Genomic DNA, 8,851 nt, shown 5'->3' with positions numbered 1-8,851 from the left:
GTGTGTGGGTGTGTGGGCTGAGGCAGGCCGGTGATGGCACCACCAGACCAGGCAGAGATTAGCATCTCTGATAAAGATTAACTCTCTGTCAAAGGAAGGCGCTGATGACATGAGTTTCTGGTTCAGGACTGTTGGTGACACAGGGGCGAGCTCTTCAGGAAGATGGGTGACCCTGCCTGCAGCAAGAGAGGAGGGTACAAACTGGGCTAAAATGTTGGCTCAATGGAGAAGATAACATCATGGAATGTAACATAGTTGTTTAAGTTTTGGGTAAAGGATTCTGGTTATAGTTCGTTTTTAGTCATGTTTCACTTGATGTAAAAATGGCTTGGTTGAACCCACAAGAAAAATAGGCAAAGGTTTCCATTGGAATAAGATTACATTTTTGCTAATAAATAACAAAAAATTTGCAAATAAATAATTATTTTTTTGAAAAAGGAAGAAGCCAGCAGATATGTACAGCCTCCAAGCCACCCTCAGTATAATTGTTGAAGTCAAAGTCCAGCTCTGATTGTTGGTCAAATTGTGTATAATCCCTGCAAACTCTGCTGAGATCATGAATAGGGCACAACATGTGTCCTATTCAGCAGAAGCCTGTAGCTTAAACAGGATTCAAATAGGTCTTTTGTACACAGGATGAGTGTAATGCCTCAGTTATGTGTCTACAGCCAGGAGCAACAGACTTTATAAGTGGAAGATTTGTCCAGATTTCACAAGCATGAATGAAAAGAATTTGTTCACAAAATAAGGAGATGAATATCATAACAGCAGATGCTGCCATTTATTCTAATATGCTACAGTTGCCACCCTGGTGTACAACAGATGTAAAGCTTTTGGATGTAACTGAGAAATGGCAGTCTTTAGAAACATGGTTGTACACACCCATGGAGGTTATGTAATTTAGACTGGTTGTGAAATGAATAGCCTACAATGAGGACTCAAAGTTTTCCCCGTGAATGCATGTTTGTTCATTCCTTAAACTGAAATAACAGGAATTAAGGATAAATAAATATGATTTTGTCAAAGTTACTAAGTTAGTGTGTAGAAGGAGTTTGATTTTAAGCTTCCACAAAAGGGTTTATTGCTGTTGCATTTAATTGCTTTGTATTGTATTCATACCTAACTGATAACCGGGTTATAGGTAACTGCGTGGACAACGACCCAAAAACCCTTCCCCTCTCTGAGAACCACACTTTATTTAAACAATCTGTAAGGAACCTGTGAGGTCTCTCTCGCTATGTTTCTCTCAGTAGTGCATATCTACACTCTGAAAAACGGTGTTGAAACTTGCGTGTCATCTGCCCAAAGCGGGAGGGGAGGAGATGTGTTGCAGTATAGGTTTGTCGTCGCTTGCCCATTTGGTGTGGCTATGTCTGTGGTGTTGGTGATGATTCTGCATGACCGTTCAACCTCATTACACTTCAAGGAAAGCTTCAAATGGACTTGATGAAAAACGTCCTTTTGGCAAAGGAAGTATGGATATTGACTGATCTTTAGGGAGGCAAATGGTGAAGGCAATGGGTGCTCTGGTGGACCAAAGAGGTCAGCATTTCCGGAGAGACACTCAGTTCAGGACCCCGGTAGTGTATGTTTTTTTTTTTTTTTATGTAAAAAAGATTTATTTGAAAAATAATGTGTAAAAGTTTGCATAGCTGTGTCTGAAAAAACAAATGTGCTCTACAAGTTCTCTTATGTGATTTTTTAGCCATTGAAGTGAGACTAAAACAGGGAGTTCACCTTCTGGGAAAAGGAACAGGAGAAATCATCCAAAGTAAATGAAATTCTAACCATGAAGATCATTTGAGAAAAATGTAGGAGGCCAGAAGCCCACTGACGTTTCAGTAAGTGACGTCAAATCCGGAAATTGGATACACATGGGGGGATGTGTGATAGGTTGTCTGAGGCCAGGGCAGTTCAAATTTGGCAGGTACTGCAGCTAGCTTCGGAGGTTCAGCTTAGTCTAATAAGATTTCTTCGTTGGTTAAATAATGCAGAACAAATTTATAAAGATTTTAATGTTTTCTACATGATCTGCAACTGATGGATGGCATCATTTTCAAAAAAAAAAACATCCACAAAGTAGGCCTTCAGTTCTTGTGGTCTGCATTTGAACATGGACCATTTACACCTGACTACATGGGCTGTAATTAAAATGTAGTAAACAGTGGTATACAGTAAAACAAAAGATTGTGTTTCAGCCATAAAGAAAACAAGACACAGTTTCACATCAACAGCCACAGAAAGAATCATAATGGTTTCAATTGAAAGTTAAAATGTATTTACTTTAAATCCTGTCTAAGTTAAAAGGTCACAGGTTTAAAGATTAAATCATAAAATGGTTCATGAAAATGGGATTCTGGAGCACTTTGCCAGTAGGTTGATCATTAAAGAACTGAGCTATTGCTCCCCCAAGTCAAAGGTCACTTTTGGAGAGCTGTGCACCAATATATCACTGTGTGAGTGCTTCAGTGGGGACTTTCAGCTCCTGTGTTAATACCCAAGGTACTTTTTTACCACGTCTGTAAAGTAACAGCACTGATACTTTAGCACAGCACTGAAAGGTCTGAACTTGTGTAGTTGTGTTGTAGTTGCACTTTGTGTTTCTGTTGGCTCTAAGGTCAAAGAAGTATAAGGACAAAGAAAAACAAAGCACAACACTTTTAGATCAAGGAAATCTCTCAGCTGTTTATTTATATCCAGCACATAGACTTTCATGAACAGTGAGTAAAGCTGATCTAAAAAGGAGCGTGTGTGTGTGTGTGGGTGTGTGGGCTGAGGCAGGCCGGTGATGGCACCACCAGACCAGGCAGAGATAAGCGATAGCAGAGCGTAGTGATAAAGTTTGTTCAGATCATGTGAGACTTTAAAATGAAGCTGCAGCAGTAAGCAGCAACATGAGTCCATCCACCACCACCCCGCCCCTCCCACCACAAAAAACTATGGAAACCTCCTACTAATTATGAGTAAGAAAAGTATTATTAGCTGTAAGATACAGAGGGGTATCAAAGGCAAAAATGCTCTTTTGAAGAATAACCTTAAAAAGTCACGTTATCACCCTTGTTTAGATATTTGAAACTCAGATGTTCTGACATTATGGTATAGAAGAGCATAATGCAAAGATTGCAGAGGAATAGAGAATATGTTCCTCCAGGAAATATTAAGTAAAAATACCATTGTCATAAAATTGCTTAACTTGAGTAAATGTACTTTGACAGTCCATCCATTCATCCCTTCACCTCCCAGGAGTCTAAACCTGCTGTTCACTCACTTAATATGCATTCTATTAAATTATGCACCAGCAGACCCTTTGTTGCTTCCACCTATGCTGTCTCTGCCATTGCTCCATCCTTATTTTCACTTTCACTTGATCCAGCCTGAGAAAACTGCTCATCGACATTGTTTGATTTGAAGTGAGGGTCGTACTGAAAGTCCCCCCTCTCCTCTCCCTCTGCCTGCTCTTCCACTCAAAAATTTGGCTCATCAGCTGTTCTGGGGCTCTGGAGGCGGCCTCCTCCCTTTGTCTCGGCCTATAGGCTAGCTGGCTAAGCTAGTCGGCCCCTGCATCACTTTCTGGGCAACTTTAGACTAGTCCACTCCTTGCTCCCGTGGCTCCAAATTTGCGACTAACCCGCGGGGCTGAGGGGGGGACACAGGGAGGAAACCCCGGCCGGTGCTGCGATGGGGATGGACGGCGGCCAGAGCTGTGCGTGAGTGCATGGACGGAAACAATAAATAACTTTATAGTAGGCTAGTAGGAGCAGTAGTAGTGGGGATGGTGGTGATGGTGGTGTAGGCTGGTACAGGGAGGTCGGGGGATCCTTGCTTTTGATTTATGTGTTTGGGGGAAGCTGTCAGGAGCAGAAACAGAAGCAGCGCGGGCCAGAGATTTTATTCCAGCACTTTAATAATATACAACAGACACTATGCAACAGCACGGACAGCGCTTTGGCCATCCTGGATGCTTTTATACAATTAAACGATCCACCTTTAAACATTGTTCTACCAGCGCATGCAGCTCTGGACGGATGTCTTTCTACCGCTGGGTGTCTGTCTGATCGGCCGGGATGAGTTCTGGGTGCTCAGCCCGCAGGAGGACAAACCGGGCAATAACACTAAATGTTGTCCGGGATGTGTGTTTTCTCTCGGAGTGATGTTGAAGTTATTTATGGGCTGCGTGGATATGTAGAGCCGCTGGGAAACAGCTGTTCGCATTATGGGGCCGCTTCTCCTTTACCTTCCCTTCCTTCTCATTTGTTTCCCCTTGTCGGGCGGTGTGCTGTTTAGAAACATTTCGGGCTTTTTTTTTTCTTTTTTTTTTTTAAGAAGTCATTCTTATTGTGGTTATTATGGATTTTAATAGGATTCATGCGAGTTGTTTATTGGTGTGAACATTGAGGTTTTTATGATAATTTGCATTAAGGATTTAGACGCAGCCCATGCGTGTTGTTAATTGTAATTCCTTGTTATTTTAGTTTTTGTCATTGTGCTTAATGTATTATTAGTGCACCGATTTATGTGCTAATTTCTCACAACCGGCTGATTTATACAAGTATATTTCTATAAGATAATGCAGGCTTATATTGTTTTAATTGGGCTTCTTCATTATTTGTCTCTATTTTTTAGGATCAGCCTACACCCTTCAACAGAACCGTGTTGTTATACGATTGCTATTATTGCTCAGTCTGATTCCACAAAATTATGAATGAATGATTTTATTTTCGATTGTCTCTATCTCTCCACTCCGACCTGTAAGTGCATTACTGATGGGGAGGAGCGCCATTTTTCCTCGTTAAATGTTAAAGACTTCACTAACAGCAGGCATCAGAGATTTTCCCCGTTTAAAAAAAACAAAAAAAACAGGGAAAACATGGTAAATATAATAGATGTGTAATATGATAACCAGAATCAATAACATCTCAGATCACTCCCAGCCGGCAGCCTTCATCCTTCTCTCTGCTCTTATTACTTTTATTCCGGGATTTCAGCGGGAATAATTTAAGGTCAGCGTGCAATAGCTGTCAGCGGTTGCTCCCGTCCCAGCCCTTCGATTAGACTACAAGAGGTCTGTGCTCTGTATCGGATTTTACCAAGACCTTTTGATTGCATATCTCTATCTCTTTCTTTCCTATCTGTCCCCCTCCCTCTGTCTCCCCTTCTCTCTCCCCCGTTCCCCCCTTTACCCTGCAGTTCTTAGGAGCTTTCTGGAAGCCGTTTTCTTCCATCAAAACAGCAGAAAATAAGAGGAAATCTTTCGGTGAGTGCCACTCTTTTACTTCATCCCATGCGGTGCTATCAGAACGAGGTGTTGAGTCTGTGTATTTGCGGTGTAGTCCACCTTATTAGACCGTGTGGCGAGTTTTGTTTAAAAGCCTCAAGGCGGTTTCTGTGCTTGTATGATGAATTCTTTAAATTCAGACTATTAAACCTGTTCAGAACATGGAGGTTTTTAAATATAGAAAAAGACCACACTCTAATACACTTTAGGCTAATCCCTGCCATGTTCTACACTATTATTATTATTATTACTATAATTATTATGCACTTGCTCTGTATTTCGTTGGCGCTATAATTAATAATGATTTCACTTTAAATAAATGTAGAAACTGCAGGAAGATGTTAGTGATTTTGTTACATTTATTTTATACAATTAATTTCCTTTATAAATCGACTGACATTTGAAGAAAGGTGCAGCCGAATGCATGCGAAATGTTACGTGCGTGTGTGTGTGTGTGTGTGAGAGAGAGAGAGTGGTGTAATATATGCCTAATGTAATGACACGTGCTAATGTAATATAATCCAGAGGTGTGAAGGGCAGTGTGATGGCCGCGGGTTAGAGCCGCAGCAGGAAACATGCCCAGGGTCCAGTTCATCATTTGATAAGACAGTTATTAAAACAGCACTTTGTAACTGCAATAATGACACTGATGTCAACACTGGCACTAATAATAGCAATGAAAAGATCACTAACAGCAGCATAAAATAGGCCACGGCTATAGAAATGCTTCAAGTTATTTTCATTTTGACCACATAAAGGAACAAGCATTACAAATAATTCTTTGTTTAGGAAGAATATTTAGTCTTGGCATTTACAGCAACTCAAAACAGACAAAATGTGGCTGAAATCTGATTTTAAATCCCATATTCGGAGGAAATTCCTTGTGTCATCCTCAGTGGCCTACATGTCTGAAGTCCTAAGGGGAAAAGGAAAAAAAAAATGGAAAGAGGCTTTCCATGGTTGTGCAAGGCACAGAGTTTCAGTTGTGAAACCCAATATCCGTGACTCAATCCGAAACATGGAGCCGTCGATGCGCGTCTGCCATCCAAGGAAAATAAAGAATAACTGCCATCCTTTACAAGCACCGGCGTGCTTTTACAAGTCAATACATACATGTAATCCGCTCTGCTTATTTCTCCACATGCACTGCTCTTGCCACACTGTTGCTCAATGGGGAAAAAAGACAAGAAAATCGCTGATTAGTGGTTTGGTTAATGAATAACGAGCTTCTTCAGCAGCAGTTAGATCCTCCAGTCCGTACAAAAGGCTGCTTTGAAGGAAAAGTTGCAGACGGACACATTTCAGGCTCCCACCTTCCACCTACACGGAGCTCATCCTCCCATTTCAGCAGCCCACAGCGAATGCTATCTGTTTTAAAGTTGGGCTGTTTACACACACACGCGCGCACACACGCACACACACGCTGCTGGGTGCGAGAAAACTCATAAATCTTACGTAGCCATAAACGACAGGGGTAGCGTCCTGAATAATAAAAATAGAGGGAAGTGGGAGAGAGAGCTCTGGAGACACACACACAGAGAGAGAGAGGGTGTGTAGGTGTGTGTGAGTGGTAGGGGGGGTGAGAAAACATTGTAAGACACCTTCATATTTTCATTTCCACTTTGGTCTTAGCTCTCAGTGTCCCTTTCCTTCTGGGTTTTCTTGTCACTCTTTTTTTAGCCTACTTCACCTCTTTCTTCAAATGTTACTGCACCTTGCTCCTGTCTTCCTCCCATGTGTGTTAAAGTCAAAACACAAGAACTCTCTTGTAAGTGGAGAATTTAAAGGCCAGCCATGCAGCGCTGTTAGAGCTGCTCATATTCTTTTTACATTTTTCTTGATTTGTGACATTGTTGCTGTCTGCACCTTTTTATGTCAGTCTCCTCCTTTTTACCATGGCGCCCTTTTCTTTTTTATTTACCCTTTTCTGTGCATAAGTAGCAGCAGGGGGGACAAGGTGTTGAAATGTTAACAATACAGACTAAGTGTCCTGTTTCTACAGGGAGACATGGAATGAGCTGCCGGAGGGGCTCTGTAAAAGCAATGATTTTTTTAAGAAAAAATAAGATTTTCTGGAAAAGAAGGGAAGAAGAAGAGGGCAACATTCTTCTCACATTGCCATTTCCAGTGACAGTCTAACTTGGTGTAAAGATAGATAAAACCATGAAAAATATAAATACAATGAGTCATTAAGAAGATGTTTGATGATTTTGAAATAGGAGCTGACTGATGCTATCTACTGTTTGCTTTGGCGTCTATCTGTCCATAACATGTTCATGATCATATTCTCAGATTAAGTCTACAACACTGAATCAGATTCTGAGACTGTTACCATAGTTACACTTTTATATTTTATATTTGGATTATGTCATTTATTAGATTGTAAACATATAAACAACATTGTGTGATTGTGAACATAAACATGTTGAATGCAATGTAGTTTGATGTTAGTTGCTCTCATTTGAATTTACATGATCTCACATAAGTAGCTTTAATACTAGACAAAACTAATCTACAGCCAAACTCAGCAAACAGGGGCTGCTAACCCCTGTTTGGAAAATGAAAGTAGGTGTGTAAGGCCTATAACGGTCTTATCCTGCTCACCCTAAACAGCATCAAAGCCAACAGATACAGTAGTCTTCTACATTGAAGTCTAACATAAATGTATTTGCCCTAGTAGCCTAAAGCCTATTAATTAGAAAAGGAAGAGGGGAGTAAAGATAGACTCCCACCCAAACAAGAGGCCCATGCTGCTTGAAATCAGTTTTTAAGAGGGGAGGAGAGAGAATTGTTAGGGCAAAATCAGAGTTCCACAAATTTACGTTGAAAGAACGTAGTTGTTGTTTTTTTTATTGCGTAAAAGTTACAGAGAAGTTCACCTGGTAAAATTGCCCATTCTATGTTAACACAGTTGGTTGTAGAAGAAAGTCCAAAATGAAATTTGACTTAATTCTGAACTAATGGTGACACGTAGAAAAGTCGCCTCCATGCCTGGTTATAGGGCTAACATCTCTGCCTGCCTGTTTCACTTCCAGCCAGTAACATTAGCATAATTTGTGAGTGACGCTGAGCTGTTTGATGGGGGAATCGACGCGTCCGCGAGTCAAGCCCCGTTATTTCCTCCGTTACACCCCCGTGAGCGTTGCTGATACCCGGTCTTGTTGTCAACAACAGAATGAGAATACCTACCAGGATAATCCTACCACCACAACCACTACTACCATAGGCTATTATTGCTGCTGCTAGCCGTGTGGAATAAAACCACCACCTATAGCCTTCCACAGACCGAGGCGAGGCGGGAGCACAGACCCCAAGACAGAGGAGGAAGACGCGGAGGGAGAGAGGCAGGAGACCCGGGGACACGGAGACAGGGATAAAGGAGAAGGGAATTAAAAAAAAAAGAAGAAGGACGAACAACCACCCAAAAATGCGATGGGGTGACATTTTGTGGCGGACCTGTTCCTCGGAGGCTGTCTGACTGACTGACTCACTGGCTGGCTGGCTGTGTGAGCGACAGAGGCTAAAAAAGAAAGAATTTTGAGGCCATTGTTATCAGCCAGCAGCGGTGCAGGCAGC

At 41.5% G+C, this 8,851-nt stretch overlaps 1 protein-coding gene across 1 annotated transcript in view; it reads left to right on the top strand.

The window, feature by feature from the left end:
- Window positions 1-8,851, top strand: part of hoxb3a (homeobox B3a) — a 47,612-nt gene that overhangs the window by 26,824 nt on the left and 11,937 nt on the right. The window contains 1 exon segment of the mRNA XM_035655662.1: window positions 5,188-5,254. The gene's annotated coding sequence lies outside the window, so the exon portion shown is untranslated.

This window comes from Morone saxatilis, unplaced genomic scaffold (assembly GCF_004916995.1).
Source record: "Morone saxatilis isolate NCDOM2014 unplaced genomic scaffold, NCSU_SB_2.0 Contig14, whole genome shotgun sequence".
Taxonomy (NCBI): domain Eukaryota; kingdom Metazoa; phylum Chordata; class Actinopteri; family Moronidae; genus Morone; species Morone saxatilis.
Note: the sequence above shows the minus strand (reverse complement) of the source record. Positions and strands in the feature narration are given on the sequence as shown.